A 26,395-nucleotide genomic window follows, 5' to 3' on the forward strand; every position below is an offset into this window, starting at 1 on the left:
CTCATCTTTTCATGTGCTGTAATATATACACTGCTTGCTGTATTTTTTCACTCCATGCGTCTGATGAAATGGGTTTTAGCTCACAAAAGCTTATGCCCAAATATATTTGTTAGTCTCTAAGGTGCCACAAGTACTCTTCGTTGTTTTACAACGTCATTGATACAGACTAACATGGCGACAACTCTGAAATCAACAATTATGAAAGCATTAATCCTTTCCAGCTATTAAATACTGGTTGAATGTAAATATTTGGTAAGTGTTTATTGAGCAGTAGCACAGACTCAGACTATAGGTAATGTTTTATACTCAGTTTAAAAAAAAAGATTTGAAGTAGAGTTCTATTATTTTATTATCACATGCACAAACACAGACATACAAAACAGTTGTTTTCATAGTGACTTCATTATTTGCAGCATGTCTTTATACTTCCTATAAAATGACTGCAAATTAATTACAACAACTATCTAGCATGAGTCAGAGAAACTCCCAGAAGCACACCTATTGCTCTGTCATTTCATAATGACAGCAGGCCTCTTCATTGTCTTATATCAGAGGCCCTGACACTCAGTCTTCTTGATTGTTTTAATCTGGAACTTCAGCTTGAAATGTTTTAAAGGTCTCTTTTCAATGTTTACTCTTCCAGAAATAAGCTTGAGAGACAAAGTGGGTAAGGTAATATCTTTTATTGGACATCTACCTTGCATTTAGCTGTGACGCTCAGAGTACCTTTCCCAGACCTTAAGAAGAGCGCCATGTGGTTCGAAAGCTTGTCTCTCTCACTAACACAAGTTGGTCCATTAAAATATATTACCTCACCCTCATTGTCTGTCTAATATCCTGGGAGTGACACAGCTACAACTATACAGCACACAGAAATAAGCAAGGTCATTGGTCTAATCACCAAGACAAAGAATTATTCTCTCTTAACATTTTTCATGAGGAAGAGGTATTAGATTAATGTTCACCTAAGTAATATGATTAATGGCATGATTAGAAACTAGTTCCCAGTTGAAAAGAATGAATGTAAACCATCTAATTAAACAAAATTATTTTTTTTAATTGTTTGCAGCACTGTAAGGTCATATGAAGTCCAATCTACTAATTTATTCATCCTTGTCTCTATATCTTAGTTCTCCCTTTTGTCTCTAGAACAATCATCAGTTATAATTAAAGGAAAGCTAAGCAGTTAGCTTGACAAGCTTGAGATTTGGGAATTACTATAGTCATTAAAAGATCTTCTGATAACCTCATTATGTTTAATCAACCACACACCATCAGGTTTCCCTCTGTCATACACAATGCAAACTATATCAAGTACAGCAGTAGCTCAAGACCGTGGGCCAAATTCATCCCCTTGTGTAACTTCACTAAAGTAAGTGTAGAGATACTGCAAATGCATTTATCTCAGTGATGTCAGAACTTTAAGACTGTAGCCAGAATGAGTTAACAACAACGGCCTTTCTCGTATTTGACACAAGTGTGTGGTAACATAATCAGAATTCTGCCACTATACAAACTACACTCAGATTTAACTTTTCAGTGTTGTGCTTTGATTTGTTGATCACCCTCCTGTTCTCCTTGGATATATGACAAAAAAAGTGTGCATGAAAGTAGTTACAAGCACCTATCACCATTTCAATATCATCTGAGGTCATGTTAATGAGTTGCTACCTCATGCACAACTTCTTTCTTGCTGGGCTGAAGTGCAAATTAGTTATTGCCAGTAAAGTACACACATTCTCAAAGCCATAATTAAAAGCCTATTATAATACATGTAACGTTTAGTTTCTTATCTATTTTTTTTCTCTTTGGATTTAGACAATAAAAAAAAGGGGGTCTATCTAAGGCTCCAGGCACCTTGATCCAAATTATATGAGCAAAATTAAATTAAATAATCACTTACATCCATTATCCCCCAACAAAACACAAATTTCCCCTTCCCAATCTACCCCCTTACATAATAAAGTGTTATATATCATTTTTGAATATTGAATAGATCACTGATGAGTATTTTCAGATGAACAGAATGTTGCAACACACCGTAAAGGACTACCATATGCTTCATAATTTGCTCACATATGAGCTCATATCAGTGGTCAAAGGTCACTAACGAGGTGATTAAAACATGTGCCTGCTAGACATCTTTCAACATGTCAAAATGTGTAACTTTCTGCCATGCATTTTACAGTGAAGCTTTTTCTTCTATAGCATTGTCATTTGTTTAGCCAGTTCGCTTTAAACTGAAAAAGTACTGTATTCTGTTTGATAGTAGACAGCTGCTGCTACCCTGTAGCAACCCTGAGCATGACAATTCTTCCATGGAACTACTGAATAAGATTCACAGTTCTATTTGTTGTCTCTCTGAAGACTAAAGAACAGAATGTCAGAGAGACTGGAGACATTTCTTCCCTTTTGTTTTTTTCTTAAATTCTGTTTAATTAAGTAAGCACATAATGAAATACTTCCCTTCTCCTATTACATGTTAACAGACTGCACAGTTTCTAAGTGCAAGGGAGAGTTGACAAGATGAAAGTGTTTATTCAGGCTCAGTTTGAGTTTTGAGGGCAAATTTGCATCAGTTTGTATTTTGTCTAACCACTTCCCCTAACTCTAGTTTTTAGAGTGTGAAGTTTACTACATTACTCAAATATTTTAGAATTGTATTTCTTTGCCCACCATCTCTTGGGGCGAACCTGAAAGAATGCTATTTCCTCCCTCTTTTAATAACCATGTTCAAAGACCCCATGTTAAGAAAAAAATTCCATCCAGCATAAAGGAACAAAGGATCATTCCAGAGGTTACCAATAACTTATCATGGATGTGCTCTTGAGGAACAGAAGAAAGCCTCATTCTCTTGAATGGAACTTACCCTGTCCTGTAGGAACAGAATTGGGCTATGTGAGTTCATCAGAGTGAACTCATGCAAAGTGATGTGAGGTGCTTCATCACCACAAAGGAGTATGTGTGAAGTATCCATAGCATTCCCAATTGTTATTAACCCACTAGATCAGGCATGAGCAGAGGATCCAAATTTAGACATGAGAATTCATTTCCTGACTGCTATATCAACAAACTCACTCTCCTGTAGAGTTTTTCAGATGTAGGCTACTAATATTTCACCCAAATAGAGGGTATGATCAGGTCAGCTACCTTAGAAGTTTACTGAAGTATACATTTATATTAGGAAACAATTCTAGAAAATACTTAGTGTCCTTAATGCCCACCAAATTCTTTGGGAGAACCAGATTCTCAGCACCCTTCAGGATGAACTCCGCACTTGGCAGGTGTTGTCCCTTAATGTCTACTATATGTTTGGATTAAGATTTTGTTGTTGTTGGAATACTGTAGAAATAAAAAAGGGTGTCCAGATCCTGGGTGATGCTATTGTTTTCTTTCTGTATACAAAATACAATATATGGTTTGGATGACACTTTAGAACTTACTAAACACCTAACCTCCAGAACAACCTGGGTCAGCATGACAGCAAATATTTTGGTAGTGATGGGCTAAGCAATATTCTGCTACCTCCTCTCTAAAGGTAAATGCATCCTTTTCGTGGTAGTGGCCTATTACCAGCACAGGCAGAGCTAACCATTTTGATCCAATCATTCATTCCCAATACAAATGATCAAAAATGAAACTATTCCTACAATAGGTTCAATTCACAAGTGCAATTTAGCAAGAAATTAGTTTTGGGTTATTGACATCAATGTGAAATAGTATATAATTAATGAAACAAATGACACAAAACTAATGAAATATCAGGATAAATTATTATGAAGTCCTTTCTATTTCTATAAGCAGTTTAAAAATAATACTCTAACGGCTTTCAGTTTGTAATTATCTTTGGCCTGTATTTTTCAGACAATCATTGATCATGTTCAGGGGCTAAGAACTGAATTTCGTTGCAGCTCACAAAAATCCATTTTGCCAACAACCACGTTGACAAATGAGACACACCAGCTGCCTATTATGTTAATTTTGAGGGGCAATCAACTGCTAGGTATTATTGAACTGTCCAATCTCTTTTTATTTATTCTCCAACTCAGTTTAGAATGAGTGACATTTCTGTGGTATCTAGCCTCTTGTCCATTATGTCTAATGAAACACACTAAAATGGAACCCTCTCATTTCTTGTCCCCATGCTCCTTGCCATGACATTATGGAATTCATACTTCACTCAATGAATCACCAACTGCTTTTGACAATATTACTCCTCCCCAAAGAGTTTATTTCATATTAATCTTGTCATTTTCAAAGAGTTTGGAGGGATCAAATGGATTACACTGGGGAAACCAAGTGGGTTTTGTTTTATCTAAATTGAGAATGAATGATTAACCTCACACGTGAAAAAAGAGATGTCATCAGGAGCAATTATATACATGGACTAAAACCTGATTCTTAAAGGCATTGAAGTTAATGTGAGCACCAACGGCCTGATCCAAATGCCACTGAAGTCAATGAGAACCTTTCCATTGACTTCAGTGGGCTTTGGACCAGGCCCTAAGCCTTTAGAAAATATCGTTGACATTCTTAGATGCTTCGACGCTTAGAATAAATGCCAGAATTATTTTGCCAGTTGTTTAAGACAATTGGAAGAACATCCTTGTGTTCTTCATAAAATAAACAAATACAGTCTATGAGGGGCATCTGGCTTGATGCATTAGGCATTTATATATTGAGGGTGCTATAAGGCCCACTCGTAAACAAATCCATGCAGGCGGACTTTTATACCCAAACAGACTGCCACTGACTTCCATGGGTGTCTGCATGACTTAAAGGTGCACCCAGATAGATCCAATGATAGGATCACTGATGAAATATTTACACAACATGTATAGCTATTCTTCATCTGATAGCCACACAGATAAGGTAAGTAGATCTGGCACCTATAATGAGAGGACCACAGCCATTTTATAGGATGGAATGTACTCTCTGTGGCATGTCTATGTTTTATAAAATGGACTACTCTACTAAGGTACAATGATACGACTAGCTAATGAATTGAGTATAAATGCCTTCAGGGTTTAGTTCATGATAGCATTAATGAACTAGAACCTGGTCTTTAGTTCACAGTCAAACCACCAAGGCAACACTCCACCTTGTAAGAATTCTCTTACTCCCAAGACTCAGAGATTGAATAGCTTTTAAAGCCATGATTATCTAGTGTGACCTTCAGCATAACACATTTCCATTCAGCAATTTCTGCATTTAGCTCAACATCTTGTGGTTGAATGAAAGCATACCACCTTTACTTCTTCTGAGGAAATTGTATGTGCTCCAAAGAAGTTAGAGATGGGGGCGGGGGAACTCCTTAGGTTACCTACTATAGATTGTTTCCTGTGGTTTATTATCTAACCCAGCCTAGATGTAGATGTCTCTAGTAACTGGACTTACATATTATTTCTAAGTTTTTTGTTCAGCTTTTCAATTAATTGGATAGCACCAATAAAGTTGTAAACACAGTATGTGTTAAATATGAGTGTCATAAAGGATATATAATGAAGGAAGAGGAGGAATATAATGGAACACTTTGAAAATTACAACTATTTGTAATAATTATCTCACAGAGGAGACCTGGAATCCAGAAGATTCAGATAGAGAAAAGCAGCAGGAAGAGTTTATGAGATGGTAATACTTCCTTGCTTTCCTGAAGTAAAGGGCTACCTGGCTCTGTCTGCATAATAAACAACTTGTTTAACAATTCTGAGTTATTTTAAGGGCTCATTTAAAAATAAATTAGTTTGGCTGAGTAGAAACTACAAAGAAGTTTACTGGGAGTCATGAATAAAAAGCAGACTACATAAAATACATCACATTCAGAGTTTGATCTCAACAGGACTGCTTGAAACTCACCAAGGTTCAATTAGCCTACACAGTATTCTGGAATTTTCTTCTGTGCAATGCATTCTGGGGCATCCCACCTCCAGGGGTCGGTCAAAGGGCAGTCAAGTGATGTTAGTGGAAATAAAGAAATTATTCTTGCTTCTTCAACTGTGGAATTGGAGGAGAATCTGATTGCCACCCATAATCATAAAATCATAGAACTGTAGGTCTGGAAGGGATGTCAAGAGGTCGTCTAGTTGAGTCCCTGCACTCATGGCAGGATTAAGTATAATCTAGACCATTCCTGACAGGTGTTTGTCGAACTTGCTCTTAAAAATCTCCAATGATGGAGATTCCACAACCTCCCTAGGCAATTTATCCCAATGCTTAACCACCCTGACAGGTAGAAAGATTTTCTTAATGTCCAACCTAAACCTCCCTTTCTGCAATTTAAGCCCATTGTTTCTTGTCCTATCATCAGAGGTTAAGGAGAATAATCTTCTTCCCTCTCCCTTGTAACAACCTTTTATGTACTGGAAAACTGTTATGACATTCCCCCTCAGTCTTCTCTTCTCCAAAGTAAACAAACCCAATTTTTTCAATCTTCCCTCATAAGTCATGTTTTCTAGACCTTTAATCATTTTTGTTGCTCTTCTCAGCACTCTCTCCAGTTTGTCCACATCTTTCCTGAAATGTGGCACCAAGACCTTGACACAATACTCCACTGCAGACCTAATTAGCATGGAGTACAGTGGAAAAAAAATACTTCTTGTGTCTTGCTTACAACACTCCTGCTAATACATCGCGCAATGATGAAGGGTGTTTTTTTTTTGCAGTAGTGTTACATTGGCAACTCGCATTTAACTTGTGGTCCACTATGACCTTGAGATCCCTTTCTGCAGTACTCCTTCCCAGGCAGTCATTTCCCATTTTGTATGTATGCAACTGATTGTTCCTTTCTTAATGAAGTACTTTGTATTTATCCTTATGTTCTTCAGACCATTTCTCCAGTTTTTCCGACTATTTTTTAGTTTTAATCCTATCCTCCAAAACACTTTCAATCCTTACCAACTTGGTATGGTCTGCAAGCTTTATAAGTATACTCTCTATGTCATTATCTAAATCACTGATGAGGATATTGAACAGAACTGGACCCAGAACTAATCCCTGCAGGACCCCACTTGATATGTCCTTCCATCTTATCTATAAACCACTGAAAACTACTCTCTGGGATGGTTTTTCAGCCAGTTATTCACCCACCTTATAGTAACTCCATTTAAGTTGTATTTCCCTAGTTTTTTCTACGAGAAGATCAAGCGAGACAGTATCAAAAACCCTACTAAAGTCAAGATATACCACACCTATCACTTCCATCCTATCAACAATGCTTGTTATCCTGTCAAAGAAAGCTATTAGGTTGTTTTGACATGGTTTGTTCTTGACAAATCCATGCTGACTGTTACTTATCACCTGATTCTCTTCTAGGTATCTGCAAATTGATTAATTAATTATTTGCTCCATTAGTTTTCTGGGTACTGAAGTTAAGATGACTGGTCTGTAATTCCCCACATTGTCCTTATTTCTCTTTTTATATATGTGTCCTTTTCCAGTCCTCTGGAACCTCCTGTCTTACATGACTTTTCAGAGATAATTGCTAATGGCTCAGATATCTGCTCAGTCAGCTCCTTAAGTATTTTAGGATGTTTTTCATCAGGTCTTGGAGACCTGAAGACATGTAACTTGTCTGTAATTTTTTAGTTGTTCTTTCCCTATTTTAACCTCTGATCCTACCTCATTATCACTGGCATTCACTCTGTTAGATGTCCAATCACTACTAACTTTTTTGGTTAAAACTGAAACAAATAAGTCATTTAACACTTCTGCCATTTCAACTTTTTCAGTTATTGTTCCCCTCTCCACCCATTAAGTAATGAGCCTACCCTGTCCTTGGTCTTCCTCTTGCTTCTTATGTATTTATAGAATGTTTTCTTGTTACCCTTTATGTCTATAGCTAGTTTAGTCTCGTTTCTGCCTTGGCCTTTCTAATTTTATCCCTATATATTTGTGTTATTTGTTTATATTCACCCTTTGTAATTTGACCTAGTTTCCACTTTCTGTAGGACTCTTTTAAGTTTCAGATAATTGAAGATCTCATGGTTAAGCCAGGGTGGTCTCTTACTATACTTCCTATCTTTCCAACTCAGTGGGATAGTTGCTCTTGTGCCCTTAATAATGTCGCTTTGAAAAACTGCCAATTCTCTTGAACTGTTTGTCTCCTTAGACTTGCTTCCCATTGGATCTTACCTACTAAGTCCCTGAGTTTCCTAAAGTCTGCCTTCTTTAAATCCATTATTTCTATTGCGCTGTATTCTCTCCTATCATTCTTCAGAATCATGAACTCTACCATTTCAGGATCACTTTCACCTAAGCTGCCTTCCACTTTCAAATTCTCAACCAGTTCCTCTTTATCTGTCAAAATCAAATCTAGAACAGCCTTTCCACTAGTAGCTGTCTTCATCTTCTGAACTAAAAAAAATAATCTTCAATACATTGAAATAACTTCTTGAATTATTTGGACCCCGCTGTATTATTTTCCCAAGATGTGTCTCGGTTGTTGAAGTTCCCCATCACCACCAACTCCAGTAGTTTAGATGATTTTGTAAGTTGTTTTAAAGAAAATTCGTCTACCTTGTCTTTCTGGTTAGATGGTCTGTATTAGACCCCTACCATGACATCACTCATGTTTTTTACCCCTTTTATCCTTACCCAGAGATTTTCAATAATGCCTCACAGAAACAGTAGGTGGTGGTGTTTAACAGCTCTCCTTCACCAGTAAAGATCCAGGGGCAGGAAAGAGCCAGCATGCCACCCCTAAAAACAATGGCAGTTGGGGTTGTCGAAGGCAGGATGAACACTTGTCCTTTATTTTAAAGGGCATCTCTTATTTTACTAGACATTCTCTATTTGATGTGTAATGTCCCTGACCGCACATCAGGGCAATAAGAGGACACCGCTGAATTTGAACAGTAATGCAGCAGCTCCTATACCATGATGCAAATGTATGGTTGAGACAGAGATGGGCAAACAGTCTGCAGACAGTCCATTCTTTTAGTAATCTCAGCCTAGCACCAATGCTCAGCTCTTAGGCAGTAAGTCAGCTCAAGGGTTGACTCCAATCAAAGACCAGGCCAGAAAGCAAACTCTGCTGCTGTTCACATGGCTTCTCTATCACAACCCCATAACACACACTTTCCCCTGAGACTGAATATTTGCTTGTAGTCTAAGAAAAAGAATGATACACATTGTCCTTCACATTCTTTCTTGTGTATGATTTTGTACCATATACATTGTGAGATTCTGTTGTAATCTACTGTTTTATCAAATAAATATTGCCCTTTATTTTTTCATACAGTTGCCTAATATTTCCTTGAAACACCTTAATAGCTGGCTACAGGGAGTAGCCTCCTAGAATTAATCTGTAATTTAGAGTTCATTAAATTGACTGAATTGATAAATTTCACCAACATTTGTGTGACCTAAAATTGATGAGCTGAGCAAATCCTTGTTTCTGATAAGTTTATAACTGATATGCTATTGGGAAAGGGAGAAATATAAGGAACAGTGCTCCTAGGTGAAATTTTAAGCATTCAGATATTTGGATCAGGCAGGTTTACATGAACATCTTTCCAGTGGAATATGTGTTAGAAATCTCACTTGAAAAGGATTTCTCATGAAAGTTCCACTACTCTTTAAATTTTGTGTGGTTTTGAAATATGAAAAAAGTCTTTCTTGTGGTATTTCAATATTTTCACATCCAGTCCCACACAAACCCAGGAATTGCATAAGGTTGCAAAATCAAAACAGAAAGTTAATTTAAAAAAATTCTGAACCTCAAAATAATATGGTTTTGGTTTGGATCAGGTTTTGATGGAATGCTCAAGATAGTTTCTTAATTTAGCCAAAATGGCCAATCCAACTTTAGAAATAATCAGATAAACATTTAAAAAAAAAATTCACCTTCTTCCCAGTTCTATTTGCATGCTTGGTCAGTTTCACCAAACACACCACAACTGTTCTGCTGGATACTGTTATGTTTTTATAAATCCCTTACTGTGGTACAGCTCTTGCTGCTAATCCAGACATTTACTAATCCAGTTTACAAAAGACCTTTAATAAGATTAGCAATGTTTTATACATGGAGGAATGACTTTACAGTGAAATGCTGACATCTGGCAGCATAATTCAAACTGCTTCATAATAACACATTAAACAGTTAGTAGTCAAGTATTGTAAACAAAAGTTTGAACATCTTCTGTGGTTGTTTAAATAAGTATCGCACACAGAATAGCATTGGTGGTCTTTAAACCTAAATGAAAGATTATTTTACATGAATATTTCCAAGTGTGAACGTCCTTGACTTGCAGAAAATAAAAAAACAACAAAGACAAGTAAACTTTTAAAACAGTTTGTGCTGGATCGTCAGTTTCTCTGAGCATAAGCTCAGAGGCACATGGGAAACATGACACTATGTCAGCTCCCTATTGCCTCAATCCTGGAGACACCAGGGAACAAATCAGCCTCCTGACATAATTTATAGCTGTCCTCAGTCAGGGCTCAGCTACTCTTGTGTGGTTTTGGGCCCATCTCTAGCATGTCTCTACTTGCCCCCAGCAAACCCCATATGAGAAGCACTACGGAGTGGGTTGCATTGAGTGAGTTATGAAGGATTCCCTCTACCCTAAGGAAATTCCTGGATTCTTTAGGGCCATTCTCTAGCTTCTTAGTGCTAGAATAATGGCCAAGAGTCTGGCTGTATTTAAGAGATTTTTGATTTTTAGAGAACACAGAGTTTTTTCTCTCTTTCTCCTTTTAATAAACCACCTATTGAGAAACCAAGGTCCTGTTCCAGTAAGCCTTTACCCAATGAATAGCCCTATCTCACATGAGTGGCCACTGGTATTTGCAAGGACCATTCACATGATTGGGTCTCAAACAAAGATCTATTGTAGACATGGGAAGGAATAAAGCTCTGCATACAATGGGTCTGCTCCTGCAATCCATGTCTAAGCAACAACCCCATGAAGAGAGACTGCAGGAGGAACTGTACTTGAGGTTTATGCTTAACTCCTGCCTATAATTCATGTTCAGCTTCACCCAGTCAAAAGAATCTTCTCCCACTCACTTGCTGACAAGAGCAAAAAATCCAATACTGAGTCACAGTCAGGGGAAGCGAGTGAGAACATAGTGTCCTCTGAGAGCGCTGATGATCAGCAAACTTTTTGACTTGTATCTCTCTGTGCAGTGCTGAGGATGATGTATGTGATGAAACATGCTCCAGCCTAGTTTTCTTATCTAAACTGCAGAGTTACTTAAAAAACAAAATAAATGCTTGATGTCTTGAACTATGGAAGGATTATATCTAGCTATGAAATAAAGTGTGTGTGCAATATAGCAGGATAATAGTTATAGCGTACACCAATACACAGTATGTTTTGAGATGACTTATGCTAAAGGATTATTAAGGCTCACAGTGCCGTCAGATTTCAGACCTATGTATGGAAAAACTGCAGGTTTTGAGATAAGAGGAAGAACATAGTTTGTAACTGTAAGATGACCCTTAAGCTACTTTGATGCAGTTACTTAGTGAGAAGGATGTTTTGGGGAGATGCTCAAAGTAAGATGATAAGATCTTTTCCCAAATTCTTAGGACTTGATTCTCTTCTGGAAATGTGTAAATGGGATTTTAATAGGTCCACTGCAAGTTCAGCAAACAGCCAAAAGGGGTATGCGCTAAGAGCTCCACCCTGCTTATCCACAGAAAGGCTTAAAGAAAAGTCTGGGGAAGAAAATACCTTTCCTTTAACCAGGATAAAGACTATAATTCCTTCTTAATTATAAAGATGGAACACATTCATTTATGTATCTTGTTTATATGTTTGTTAATTAATTTTTCACCAGAAACTTAATAACTAAATTGAACCTGTGATTTTTACACAATCTTCTGCCTCTAATGCAACAAATGTGGTTACTTTGGAAGCCCCCACCCTGTAGCACTGAGTTTGGTTTTGCTGCTTAAAGTATAGTGAAGGGTGTCTGACGATCACAGCCCTGTCACCCAACAAATGCCTACAAATTATGTGCAATTATATATGTTATGGGTGGTGGGGGGGAATTTTCCAAAGTGATTAAGGACCATATTTTCATAGATATTTAAAGGTATTTAGGTGCATAAAGATGCAGACAGGTGCTTAAGAGGGTGGGGAGAGAGTTCAAAATGCCTACACTGGTTAAGTGCCTAACTCCCATAGGGATTTAGGTTCCTAACCTGCTTAGGCACTTTTGAAAATCCCACTCAGTGCTTATCTGTACTTTTAAACATCTGTCTGTTCATTTTTGAAAGTGGGACTTAGGCTCCTAAGTCATTTAAGCTCTTTCTAAAATTTTACCCAAGATCCCTAAATGTTTTAGCTCTGAAAACTTGCCCCAGTTATTCCAAGAACTATAATCGTACCTGAGCATGGATTGTATTGTGCCTAACCTTGGAGTACGCACTTGATTTATTACAATGAACAATATTTCCAGTAAAACCAATATACAAGCTGTGCCTGAATCTGCATAGTTAACTTTATACTACCATTTCTAATCTTTAAATCTTTAAATCTAATCTAATCTGATATCAGGTACTCTATAAGTGATTATATGGGTTTAGAGCTATGCCAAACACACACACACAAGCTTCCTGTCATACTTGAACTGAAACAAGACCAAAGATCACATTCCCAAATAATTACATTGTTTGATGACAGAGGAGTATTCTAACTGACCACTATCTGTTAACTTTACTCTAGATAAATACATGGCTGAATGAGCACTTTGCTGGGAGCTCAACACATTTTATTCTTAAGGTTTGAGTTGATCAGCACATCTCTAATCAAAACTAAGCTCTTGCCTTGTGGAAGTAGTTAATTTTATTTTTAAATCTCTCTAAATTCCTCAGTGGCCATCTGAAAACAGGGAAAAAAAATCATCCTAAAACCAGAAGATATTCCAAAGCTAACAAATGAAAACAACCTAAAAAACAGTCTGCAAACAACAGCTAGCAACCAATTTGAATCTCACAAGACACTCACTCAAAGTACAGTCCCGAGTCTCACCTGGAATGATGCCATAAATATACTTTGGCATAGTTCGAGGAGATATGTATTCCAGGAGATGCATATTGAATTCAGAAGACAGGAAGTACTGGCAAAGCATAATAGACTACAAATGGATATTTTGGAAAGAATGTTAGATGTATCAGCTTGTAGTGGGATTGCATTTGTGGGGCCTTAAGATTTAGTGGCTAGAGAAGGGAACTGGGTCAGATCACTGGGTTGTATACTGTATTTAGCTGTTACTGACTTGCTGGGCAAGTCACTTAGGTAAAAATGTTCAGAAGTAGACACAGATTAGGGATGCTTCTTTTTTTGGCAGGCTTAGTTTCAGACACGTTGGGCTTTATTTTCAGAGGTGTTGAGCATCCACAGCTCCCACAGACTTAAGTTGTGAAAATCAAGGTGTCTCAAGCTGCGGAGAATGGTAGCATCCAAAATCAGTAGTCACTTTTGAAAAGGTTGGCCTCTTTGCATTATGAAAATAGTATGAACAGCACTTCCCTGCCTGGCAGACAATATTGTGAGGTGCAGTTATTTAATGTTTATAGAGCATTTTGAAATCTTTTATTGACAGTCACTAAATATGGGTAAAGTACAATGGAAGATAGTGCAAGTGTAACCAGGACATATGCAGCAAGTGGCACGTAGAACATGAAGGAATAGTCAATAACGTCAGTGAGACCAAATGGAAAACAGTGACTTTTCATGATCTGAAACTGATTCATCAGACATCTCATACATTGTTACAATAGATATTTCCAGGAAACATCTGAGAGAGCAAAGGTATTCTCTTACACATGTACCTGCCCCTCCTGGAAGGAAGCCATCATTCATATTAGTCTGATTCTAGACTGGAATCGTCAGCATGGCTTTGAAATGCTCTTAGTGACTCAGCCTAATTAGGTCATCTGAGCAGCCAAGAGAAACAATCATTTCTTACAGCCCCGCTAAGAAGCTTATCCTTTGCATATGAATATTACTCAGTCTTGGAATGTTCTTTCCAGAACTGCCATGTTTAAGAGTGTCTGTTTCACTGGTTAGTCCTCTTGTTCTGCCCTGAAGTGAGAGTGCAGGGCAACACTATCCAGGAGTCAGATTCCGCCATCAGTTACAGACACACAACTCTCATTAACTTCACTGGGAGATATGTGCCTAAACGAGGGCAAGATTTGGTCCTAGGACAGGAAATAAATTAGAACACCACAGCCACATAAAATTTCAGTGTGGGGAATGGAGAGAATATTCTCCCACCTCTCCCGTTCGGTACTGCATTTTTTAAATGTAGATCAGTCTCCCGTGCTATAGCAGACACCATTTTGTGTTTCAGTTCAGGAGCTGTGTCAAGAGTAAGAATTCACAATGAGCCTTCTTACCTGCTAGCTTAATCCTCAGGTAGTCCAACAAGCAGAGCTGGTCTGCAATGGAGCTGCCTGATGGCCAAACCACACGACTGGTTGAGGGGATCAACTAGGGTGACCAGACAGCAAATGTAAAAAATCGGGATGGGGGTGGGAAGTAATAGGAGCCTACACAAGAAAAAGACCCCAAAATTGGGACTTCCCTATAAAATTGGCATGTCTGGTCACCCTAGGATCAACAGACCTCTCCTTAAGACTAGCACCAGCAGCAAAGTAAAGCATTTGCCCATGGCTGTGATAGCTGCTGCTTGTTCAAAACCCTACTCTTGCTATGCTTCATCCAGATACCCTTGTTCTCACCATCAGCTCTGATTCCTAGCTCTGATATCTCGCTTCTGACTCTAGTTCTGACCATTGACTCCAATTCCTGACTCCTCACTCTGACTGTGACCCTTGAATCTGGCAACAGAGCTTGTACTCCTGCTTTAACCACTAGGCATGGTCTCTGACAAGAAGAATGAGTCACTTTCTTTTTTCCTTTAGTGTTTTCCTTATAAGGAAATAAGCCGTCTACACTGGATAAAATAAAATTTGCTCTTTCTGTATGAGAAAACATTACAGGCAGGGAGAAGTTAGCAATCAACATGAAATTGCCTAGACTGGAATTTTGCTGGGAGCCACTCTTAAGGTTGAAAGGATGCTATATAAAATAGATCTCTGTTCATATTGTCTATGACATAAATAGGTAATATAAAGAGTGTTGGTAGAAAGATGATGGTAGATACTGATTGATAGGAATACAAAACATTGTTCATAAGTTAGTAGGTTCAATAAAATTGTTCTTATCTTATCTCTACTCTCACAGTGTCACTTTTAAAACTTTTTTTTAACTAAAAAGCATAACTTCTAAGTAATGCTAGTAAAGATCATGTTCCACTAATCTTACCATTTCTCTCTTCTCCATCTACAGTAGTAATTTTCTTTCGTAGCTCTTAGTAGTAAATTTCCCCTATAAATAATATGCTTTTTTGGTGTGGTCTTGTTTGTTTCTTGTTGATCTAATTCTCTTTGTCCTGTAGTGTTTGCATGTAGAAAGCGTTCTATCGCTGGTGCCTTTTTAAGCTTTTTCATGTATAAACTAGGGAGTATCGTGTGTGACTATCGTGATGTATACATCAGTTGGAAATGCAACAACATAGCTACACATAGGGTCTCATTGTAAAACCGCAATCTGGGTTAGCATCTGGCAAGGCAGGTGCATTGCTTCCAATTTAAACCATGGTAGACGTACAGGTACTCTCCCTAAAGGGCCATATTTTTGGAGTTTAATGTACCCATTTTTCACTCTGCCACATCATATATCACTTGAAAGCTTATTTTATGTGTGTTTAGATGAAGTACAATGTGCACCTGTAAGCTGTAAGCGGGTGAAACGATGGCATCCAAAATTAATGTCTTTTTTTTTTTTGCACAGCAATGGGGCTGTGACTTGAGTTTTTAGTATTTAAGTTAATTTCAAAACCCTAATGTGGAGTTTATTGGTCAAAGCTACCAAATGACAATATATTAAATGATTTGTATTAGTTTTGCATGGGCACGTTTTTTCCTCCAAAATGATGAAGCTGTTTAGCATGTGATAAAAATGCTGAATATCAGCATTTTGCAATAAACTAACATGAAATGTTTACACATTGCATATTCCTAAACTGTCAAACTATCTCACAAGTGATTATAATAGCTTTTTATCTTTTCAACTGAAATTTGCTAACCAAATCAGCTTTATACTGAAGGTGATGTACCAGTAGCAGTAGATTGCATGCCCATAGTTTGTACTGCATAGTGGATATATATAAATGTACATGAATTCCCAATATAATGCTTCTCCATTTGTAAGCTTTTCTCCATTCAGTGTGGCATCTAGTCTGCCTGGTAGGTTTTCATTGTAATTGCCTATGCACACAGTATTAATCTTTGAAATATTCTAGACTGTATCTCTTTAATTCAGTGATACTTATGCACAGGTCAGTAATAGTGTCAGAGATGACAATACATGGCTCCATCTTATGAATATGCAAAAGCTGTGAGAGAAGGAAGTGACCTAACAAGTAGTGAAGATAAAGTCTACAAACAAGTCCTTGCCACTGCATTGAAGAGGAATGAAGACCATGTTACAGTTCTTACCAACCAGGTCATCAACAATATGACAAAACTATTTAATGCTGAAATGCAGCCAGAGGTGCTTATCAACATATTTACTGGACTTGATGTAACACCAGATGTACAAGAGTCTCTACTGAAAATAGCAAATGTTAGTGAAGAACAAATGGAGAGATTTGTAAGAGGTGTATTTGATTCTGGTGTTACATATAGCTTCTTCAGCCCAGTCAAGAAATCTGGCATCAAAACACTTGCTCACAGGGCCAAGAAGATAAAATGTAAGTCTGGCAAAGGAGAGATAATTACAGCAATTATCAGTCCAGAAATTGTTTCCCTCAGAGAGGTGCAAAAGTGATGTGTCAGTGGAAACTGTTCTTCGTCATCCAATAGGACCTGTGCCTATGTCCCTCTTCTATGCTGATGGAACAATGAGAAGAACAGACAAAGCTGAATTAGGACATCAGCTGGAAGTTCAAGTTGAGAGAATCCATGAGCTAAGAGCATGCAACAAAGAAACCACAGTATACATCAGAGAAGCCATAGCTGTAATACTAATGATGGCTGGAGACAAATTCCACAAATTTGATGAATTGGTTTCTGAGTACTTGAGGCAGGGCTTTAGCAAAGCTAATTCAATAATCAAAATCTTTGACAGCTATTACAATAGCAATTCTATGAAAATTTCAAAAGATAATGCTGGATAGGATCCATGTTGGATGCAAGAATTACCAGGTGAGTGATGGACAACCTGTGTCCCCATGGAAAAAAGTTTCTAACTATGGCATCCAACAAGAAGTCACCTGTAAAATTCCTCTCAATATATGGTTTAAATCACACCTGAGAGTGTAGGAGACCACCTAACACACCCTTGCTTGGTTTAGGCTTTCCCAATGGTGAAGTAACGAAGTAGAGATGTAAAAGAAGCCCAACAGTTGTACAGTTGTACTCAACAGGAAGTGGACAGCAGGAAGTTTCTGCATGCTTTTTGTGCTAATATAGCTTCTGGGTTTCTTGATGTCAAAGGAGCCACAGTAATTAGATAATCTGAGACAGATATTTTGGTCCTGTTCACTGCTTTCCAAAAATGGAACATACAGATAACATGTGGATTGAAACAGGCACCATTACCAGTACAACCGACAAGCATCGCTTCATATCTGTGCATGCAATTTGTGATGCACTCATTCCTGACTTCTGCAAAATAATTCCTGTTGAACATCCATTAACAGGATGTGACTCTGTCATCCCTCTTTGGTGCTGGGGTGAGGGAGAAATCTGTTTAATATTGTCAGAATGAAGGTAAATTACCACTTCATCGAGCTTGCCAAATTAGGAGAGAGTGGATGGAGAAGCTGCAATTTCTGCAGAAAGGAAGTTGGTAACAGTGTTGTATGAGCAGAGTAAAAAAGAAAAGGAAACTCACAGAGACCTGAGCTGGCAAATAAAGATGTGGATGTCTTTGCACATAGAAAAACCAGATATTGGTTCATCATTGCAACATAGATGGAAAAAATATGAATGATGAACTACTTCCTCTATTCTTCAAGGACCCAATGGCATCTGAGCCATTTAAAAGATTTTATTTGCACCTGCACAATCAACTGCCTGCAATCAGAACAATCTTCCCTACACAGAACTGTGTACACACCAAGACAATGAAGTATGTGAAAACATGTGGACTCTCAACAGAGGTCATACTGATGAATAAGATCATGATGATGACTAGAAATGTAACGAGACTTCTTACATTTCAGTGATACCTGTAAACACATATTAGATTTTGTTTTACCCTTTAGATTGTTGTTGTGATGCTTCAAGGTCACAAAGAAATTCAGTTTAATGTCTTGAAATAGTCATTATACTAACTGAAATGAATGAAAATATTTCAAAATGGTCATGTTAAATTATCGATAGTGTCATTGTTTATCCTCACTTCTATGGTAACAGCACTACTTGACAGCATCACATCATACATCATCTTAGAGTAGATATTATAAGCTTTCAAATGATGTATGATGTGCATATCTGTGTAGAATGGGTACATTAAATTGACCAAATTGGTGGTATCTACCACTTGCTTATATTGTGAAATTTTAAGTGATGCATAACCTTTTATGGACCTTCTGTATACATATGGATTTCACTTACTATGTAGTGCTAACGGACTACCCAGCATGATAAGGATTCCAGAATCTGTTCTATAGTTGATTGTATGTAACAAACTGTGGAATCTGTGTTTTAACATGTGTTTTCTGCTTATAATAAGACTTTGCAATTAATATTATTACAATAGAAAAAATCCCTTCTAACTGCATTCTGGGCTCTGGTATATCCTTTGAATTGGTACATAACAATGATGAAACGCAGCAGATCCAGGATTTTGAAATGGGAAGGTTTGCTGACACTTGCAGTTTAACAAAACCAACCACATTTTTCAAGTGAACAGAAAAAGCCAATGCAGAAAATCTTTTTTTCTTCCTCAAGTTTGCTTTTGCTATGTAAAATGCCTGGCAAATATCTAATGATTTGGCGCAAGTGCTGAAAACTGGAATCCTCTTTAAATGAAAGCAGATTAAGTGACACTGCACACAGGTTTGTCATTTGTTCTGTTTTTTAGCATTAAATTAGAAGGGGATAGAAGGGGCCTTCTTCCAGAAAGATTGCAGAAATCGTGCCTGAAGATGAATGCTTCATCCCAATACTTCATTGTACCCTAGACATTAAGGACTCAATTACCTTTGCCACAAGACCTGAGTTAAGGACCAGTGTGTAGTTGAACTGCCACAGTAGCAGGCCTGGAACAAGAATGATTCTAACAGTCACAGTCTGGTTCCTGAGTTCTCCCTTTCTCCAGAGGAAAAGGAATCACTAGAGCAAGCCTTACACCTGCAACAGATAACTCCTCTCTTCTACACCAGTTTAGCTGTGTTGGCCAGTGTATTGGAAGTAGGGTGACCAGATAGCAAGTGTGAAAAATTGGGACAGGGGATGGGGGGTAATTGGAGCCTATATAAGAAAAAGACCCAAAAATCAGGACTGTCCCTATAAAACTGGGACATCTAGTCACCCTAATTGGAAGAAGATGAAATGGGGCAGAGCCCTCGGAACTCCTGTACTTACACAGCAGGGTGTCATCATTGTCATCATAATGGAAAATTCCAAAGGGATGCACCCCCTAGCAAACTAAGCACTACCTGGATCAATCTCAGATAAGAGATTTAAGGTGGTTTGATTGAATATACATTTTGTCCATCACTGGCAATCTTGTTCCACTGCCAGACCTGTTGGCACCAATGTGTACTGGCATTCCTTGGTACACACGCTTTGGAATTTGTTGCTCTTCCAGTCTTTTAATGTCTACCCAAGAAAGCCACTGAAACTGAACCAGTGCTGATGGTGGCAGTTGCTGAGTTTGGCTTCCCAATATCCTTGTTTCTAATCTTGCCCTGTCACTTGATATGGAGCAGCTGAGGGAGACAATGAGAACTGAGAATGTCAATTTGTTGTTCTTCAGCCTTCCTCAGGGACCACATTACATTTCCATACCACAGAGTTGCTTTACCTGTGGTTCTATAGATTCACAGCTTTGTAGAAAAGCTTGATGTTACAATGATGACAGAGGCCACTAAAGGACAGGAAACATGGCAACAGCTGCTGATATATGAGCATCAATATCTCTCAAGCATCCTCCAGCACTGTCTATGATGCTGCCCAAATATTTGACAGCTGCTACCTGCTTGACAGCCCATCCATACAGGTTAATATGGAGCTGGTTATAATCTGGAGCTGCAGGCTCTTTGATGGCAATGGCCAGGGACTTGGGTTTATTCAGATTAATAACCAGACCAATATGTGCTTCTTCTTGCCCAACCAGATCAGCCGCCAACTACAGCAATTCACCAAACCGAGACAACAGGACAATGTCACTGATGTATTCAGGCTCTTGAAAAAGAAGGGTGGCAGCTTGACATCACCAACAGCTGCCACCTCAAGCTTATCCATCAACCAATCAATGCCAATATTGAACAAAGGTGGTGAGAGGAAACCCTGCTGTGTATCTGCCATTGACTGTAATGCAGCTTTCATTTTGTTATAGTGCTCAATAGATGTTAGGCACCTCGGTATTTTAGAAAATTCCACTAGGTGACTATATGCATCTTTAAGGGCTTAGATGCATTTAAAAATCTGTCCCTAAGTAACTTGTCACACAGGAAGTTTGTAGTGGAGTGATGCAATTTTACCTGTGTCCCTCAAGTCCTAGGTTACTAGCCTAACAACTAGATCATCCTTCATCTCTGCCTTCTAGGTAGCAATCCAGGTAGCCCATGTAGTGGGCTAAGGCAGCATCTTGCAATTTCTTTTCCCTTAAACCAGCATGTAGCCTGGCAGAGCTGTGCCCTAAACCTTATGCATTGCCTGACCTTTTGACATTGACACATGTCACAATCACTAAGCAGCCATCCAACAGGGTCTAGATTGTTGGTTGGACTATGTTCTTGCAGAAGTGAATAAGAATCCTTCACCTCCACTTTACATCTGGGGCTACTTGACCCTTGAGCCCAAGCCTGTAGACTATTTTTCCACTTATTCCCTTCCAGCAAGAAGGTCGGTGGCAAAGGAGTATGGAATAGGTGGAGCCAAAGGTGCAGAGGGCAGGGGTTGGTAATAGTTTACTGTGGATAGAGAATGACCCATCCCTATGAGCAAGAAGGGAGCAAATGAGGAATAGTAACTCACAATTCTTAATATGTATCCCTTGATGTGGTGGATGACTGGTGATTAGCACACTAGCTTGAAACTGGGGTTTGAGCCCCTGCTCTGACTCTGATTCCCTGTATGGCATTTAGCAAGTCACTTAGCGTCTGTTCATGGGTTCTCTGTCTGTAAAATGGGAATAATAATATCACTCAGGTACCTCACAAGTATCATGAGGATAAATACATTAAAGATTTTGAGGTACTCAAACACTATGGTAATGGGGGACAGATAAGTTTCTAAGGCTATGTCTTCACTATGACCTTGTGTACACCTACTCAAACTAGCTCTAATCAAATTAGTGTAAGTATAAGTAGTAGTTTTGCCATGGCAATAGAGGCACAGCTTAGTTATACCAAGTACAAACCCAGATTAAACTGGTGGATACATACCTGGGAGAACTAAGCCATGCTACCATGGCTACACAGCTACTTATACTAGTGTTAGATGTCAGGCCCTGAAAGTCTCAGACCTGGGCTCATGGGAGTCATCATACTCCAATCTTCCACCTAGCAGTTCACAGACAGCAGATGGGACCGGAGTCCATGAAGCCCAACTAGGGCAAAAGCCCGGACTGCACTCTGATTGGGAGAGCTCCAAAACTTCCGATTGGGCTGTAGCCCATGTTTAAACTGGGGGGGGGAGGGAGTTTTTACAACTGGGCTTCACTCTGCCATGGTCTGCTAGTCTGTGTTTACCAATTCCTGACTTGGCCTGACTCTTGATCCCTGTTCCCCAGTATCTGTCTAGTCTAGATTTCGTGGCCTTGCAATCCAACCTGATTCCTTGTCATTGGTTCCTGGACCTTTGGTATGTGCCTGATGCTAGCCCCTAGGTCAGGCTGCCCATGGCCTGGCCCTGACACTATTACAAGTATCTGTGCACAAGCTCTCGAGCTCAGAATAGATGTAGCCTAACATGGGTAGACTGAGTCTAAAGTCAAAATCTAAGACCTAATTTTTTATCTTCATGCTGTTGTTAGAAGCATGGAATACTTTGATCCCTGCTCACCGATTTGTTCTTTAATTGATATGAGTCAATGTTTAGTTTTTCTTGGTATCATTGCACTGGTATCATTCCATTTCAATAGTTCTGGAAGAACACTGCAAGTCTTTTCCCCCTATAATGTCTATTAAAAAAAAAAAGAAAGAAAGAATTCAGTCCCAGGAGGAACAGCTTCTTTTATACAGGTTTTTTCTTTTCTAATTTAACTCTAGTTAAGATTTTTTTGTTGTTGTTTTTACTAGAATTTTAAATAACTCATGTGCAATTTGGAAAATAAAATATTTCATTTGACCTCTAATAATAAGCAGATTGGAATTCTCGGCAACAAAACAAAACCATTTGGATTATTAGAACTGTGTGAAGTAATTGCTATTTACAGAACTCTTTGCAGCTTAAAAGAGACTTAGGTGAAAGGGCAAAGTGACAGACTCTGTAAATGTTTCACATTCAAAAAGTGTTACAAATGTGTTGGTTATCGCACCTGTCATATATTAAGTCATTTCATGCTGGCCAAGGATGATGCTCTGGTGCAACGCTGTGTGCTGCAGTGTCATCCGTGGAACCCAAGGCTCATGTCGGCAGCAGTTCTGAATGCCTTTTCCAGCTTTAGAGCTAGACTGTGAGTTTTGGCATGAGCCTGAGCAGCCCCAGCCCCAGAAATAGCACTGGAGGCGTTGTGTGTCAAACATATCCCAGAGTCACCCTGTTCTACATGACTCAAGGGGAGAGCTGTGCGAATGTTTTTTTTTTTTAAATAATTATTATTACTTTATTATTATTTATTTTTAGATTACCAGCAATTCTGAAAACTTGTTTCTGTTCCAGGTTGACCTGAAAACAACCAACTAAGAATGAAACATTTTGATTTTAAGCATCATTTTCCTTTTAACAAGTAAAGGAAATTTTGAAACAAAAGCCTTTTCACATAGAAAAGTCAAAATATTTTGCACCTTTCTGGATTTATTTAAAGTGTGTGTGTAGGGGGGAGGAATTTGATTGAAACAATTTGGCAAAATTGACATGAATTCACAAAATGTTTCAGTCAACCCAAATCTGCATTTTTAGCTGAAACAAGTTCCAGTCAAAAAAAAATTTTGACCAGTTCTACTCAAGGGTAGTAATTTACTTTTGGACTATAGAAGCAGCATATTGCTAAAGTTCCTCTTTTTCTCTGACCCTGCTTGCCCCCACTGGGGTTCTGCCTCAGTTGCATTGGCTGGTAGTGAAAAGGATGTAGATCCAATGCTCCACCCGCTCCCCATCTACTTGCTTCAGGGATATAATAAGGTAGGCAATGCCCATTTACTCCTAGAACCATGCAGATCGGTTAAAGAATAAATGGGTTTGTTACTCTCTTTTACTACTCCGGATGGGCATGTAGTCCAAGTCACAACCTAGTTTGTAAGTTTCATTTTTCCAAAAACATCTAGCCCTAATTTATCTCACATACAACCAACCACAGTTGAATTCTCTGCCAACAGCTGAATAGTATGGTTAGTAAAGTGCTTGAATTTATTGTGTAACTTGGCATTTGTACGGTGAATCTTTCCCCCCTCCCCCGCCCAGCCCAAAACAAACTTCTGTCCATGGTGTGGCCAGTAGAATAACAGGAAATGAAAACCCCATTGCAAAAATATCTTTTGGCACACTCATAAAACTCAGCATCTTTTTTATTTGCTTTTATTCTTCATTGAAGTTTACAGACTCTGCTTTATGTGCTGTTCCCCCTCCTCATTACTGAAGCCATTTCTGGCCTTCAATGCAGCTGCATCCATTGGGAACATTAGGCTGATACTAAAGTGCAGAGGAGTAAAATCACAAGCCTCCCTTCCTTTTGTTAACACTTTCACTGCTGTGAGTCCACCAGTTTGCCTCTGAAGCAGTTTGGAAATGGAACTATTTATTTCCCAACAAAAAACAAGCAGGGCTTACTGAGCATTTCTTTACTGAGCAGGCAGAACTTGATTCCTGAACACACTGCACCGTAGACATCAATCAGCAGCGTAAAAATGAGTGCAAAACTAACTCCTCATGAATAAGGTGATGATTTAATCACAGATATTTTTAGTAAAAGTCACAGACAGGTCACGGGCAAGAAACAAAAAGTCACAGCCTGTGACCTGTTCATGACCTATACCATAAGTACCTCTGACTGAATCTTGGGGGGTGGGAGCCTGGGGGGCCTACAGCACCAGCTGTGGGGTGGGAGCCCCAGTGGGCCCACTGCTGCTCCAGCCGCCACGGGGGGGAGACCCGGGGGCCCTGTTGTTACTCCAGCCAGCTGCTACTCCGGCCACCCAGGATTGCCACTGGCAGCCACTGAGAGGCAGATTCTCCAGCTGCCCCCAGGACTGCTGCTCAAGCGGTCTCCAGGGCCAACCACACTAGCTGATGCTTGGGTAGTCCCCAGAGCCAGCTGCCCGGGGCAGCCAAAGCAGTGGCCAATGCATCTGGTCCCGAGCTGCTCCAGCAGTGGCTGGTGCAACTGGATGTGTGGCGCCCGAGTGACTGGCTGCAAAGCCACTCCAGCAGCAGATGGTCTGGTTGTCCTCAGGGCTGTCTGAGCAGCCCTGGGGTCAGCCACACTGGCTGCTGCAGAAGTCGCTGAGGGAGCAAGAAGTCACAGAATCCATGACCTCATAGACTCATAGACTCATAGATTCTATGGTCAGAAGGGACCAATGTGATCATCTAGTCCGACCCCCTGCACAAAGCAGGCCACAGAACCCTACCCATCCAGTTCTATAACAAACCCCTAACCTATGTCCAAGTTATTGAAGTCTTAAAATTGTGATTTGAAGACCTCAAGCTGCAGAGAATCCACCAGCAAGTGACCCATGCCCCACGCTGCAGAAGAAGGCAAAAATCCTCCAGGGCCTCTGCCAATCTGCCCCAGAGGAAAATTCCTTCCCGACCCCAAATATGGCTATCAGTTAAACCCTGAGCATGTGGCAAGACTCACCAGCCAGCACTCAGAAAAGAATTCTCTGCAGTAACTCAGATCCCATCCCATCCAACATCCCATCACCTACCACTGGGCATACTTATCTGCTGATAATCAAAGATCAATTGCCAAAATTAGGCTATCCCATCATACCATCCCTTCCATAAACTTATCAAGCTTAGTCTTAAAGCCAGATATGTCTTTTGCCCCCACTACTCCCCTTGGAAGACTGTTCCAGAACTTCACTCCTCTAATGGTTAGAAACCTTCGTCTAATTTCCAGTCTAAACTTCCTCCATGACAAACACAGAGCCCTACTCATGAATAATAGAATTGAATCAGTTGTGAATCCCTGCCAGATAGTGAAATAAGGCAAAATGCCAGGATAATAAGGTACATCTAAGTAGTATAGAATGTAGTGGCTCTAATCCATGTGGAGCCCTATGTTCAGCCCGAGAGCTCTGCACAAAGGCAAGGATCCATTTGCATCATCCAATTTCAAGATCATGTCATTGTTCGTAATGAAGGTCATATCCCCCAAGTAATTCTTGAGGATTGACTCGGTAAGCATTACCATCTTTCTAGCCTTCTCCACTTTTAAACATTACCCAAAAAGGCTCTTCTCACACTGCCACCTCACATCACCCCATGCCAAGATTTTTTTAGGCCACACATTTAGAAATTTCCCCATTTTCTTCCTTCTTATGTAGAGCAGGAGTTTGTCTCTTCAGCAAATCATTTTTATTAGATTTGTATTTTGATGGCTCATTTAAAAAACAGGTTTGTAGCATATTTATGACGAGTTGCACAGTGCCCCAAGAAACTCCGAAATAGTGATTGCATATGTGTCTTTGTTCTACAAAGAATCCCACTTTCCTCCCTTTCAAAATATATCTAATTCTTTATCCCTGTGATTAGATAGTGATAAACAGTAGCACAGCATGCAGGTTTGCCAATGTTTCAGACTGTACAATGACCCAAAATTCTTAATAGTTTTCTTGGATACAAGTCAGTTTCAACTGGCCTTCCACGGCTCGGTACTATTAAAGCACAAGTCTTGGAAGCCTGAGGATCCTGAAGACATTAACTGGGAATGTTCAGATTATATAGCTCAATTCAGCAATGGGCAATTCAAAACTGTCATCATTTTTTGCTCAGTCTTTGACCAAGACCTTTGCCCCTCCTCCCCTATAGATC

This window comes from Gopherus evgoodei, chromosome 2, assembly GCF_007399415.2.
Source record: "Gopherus evgoodei ecotype Sinaloan lineage chromosome 2, rGopEvg1_v1.p, whole genome shotgun sequence".
Classification (NCBI taxonomy): Eukaryota; Metazoa; Chordata; order Testudines; family Testudinidae; genus Gopherus; species Gopherus evgoodei.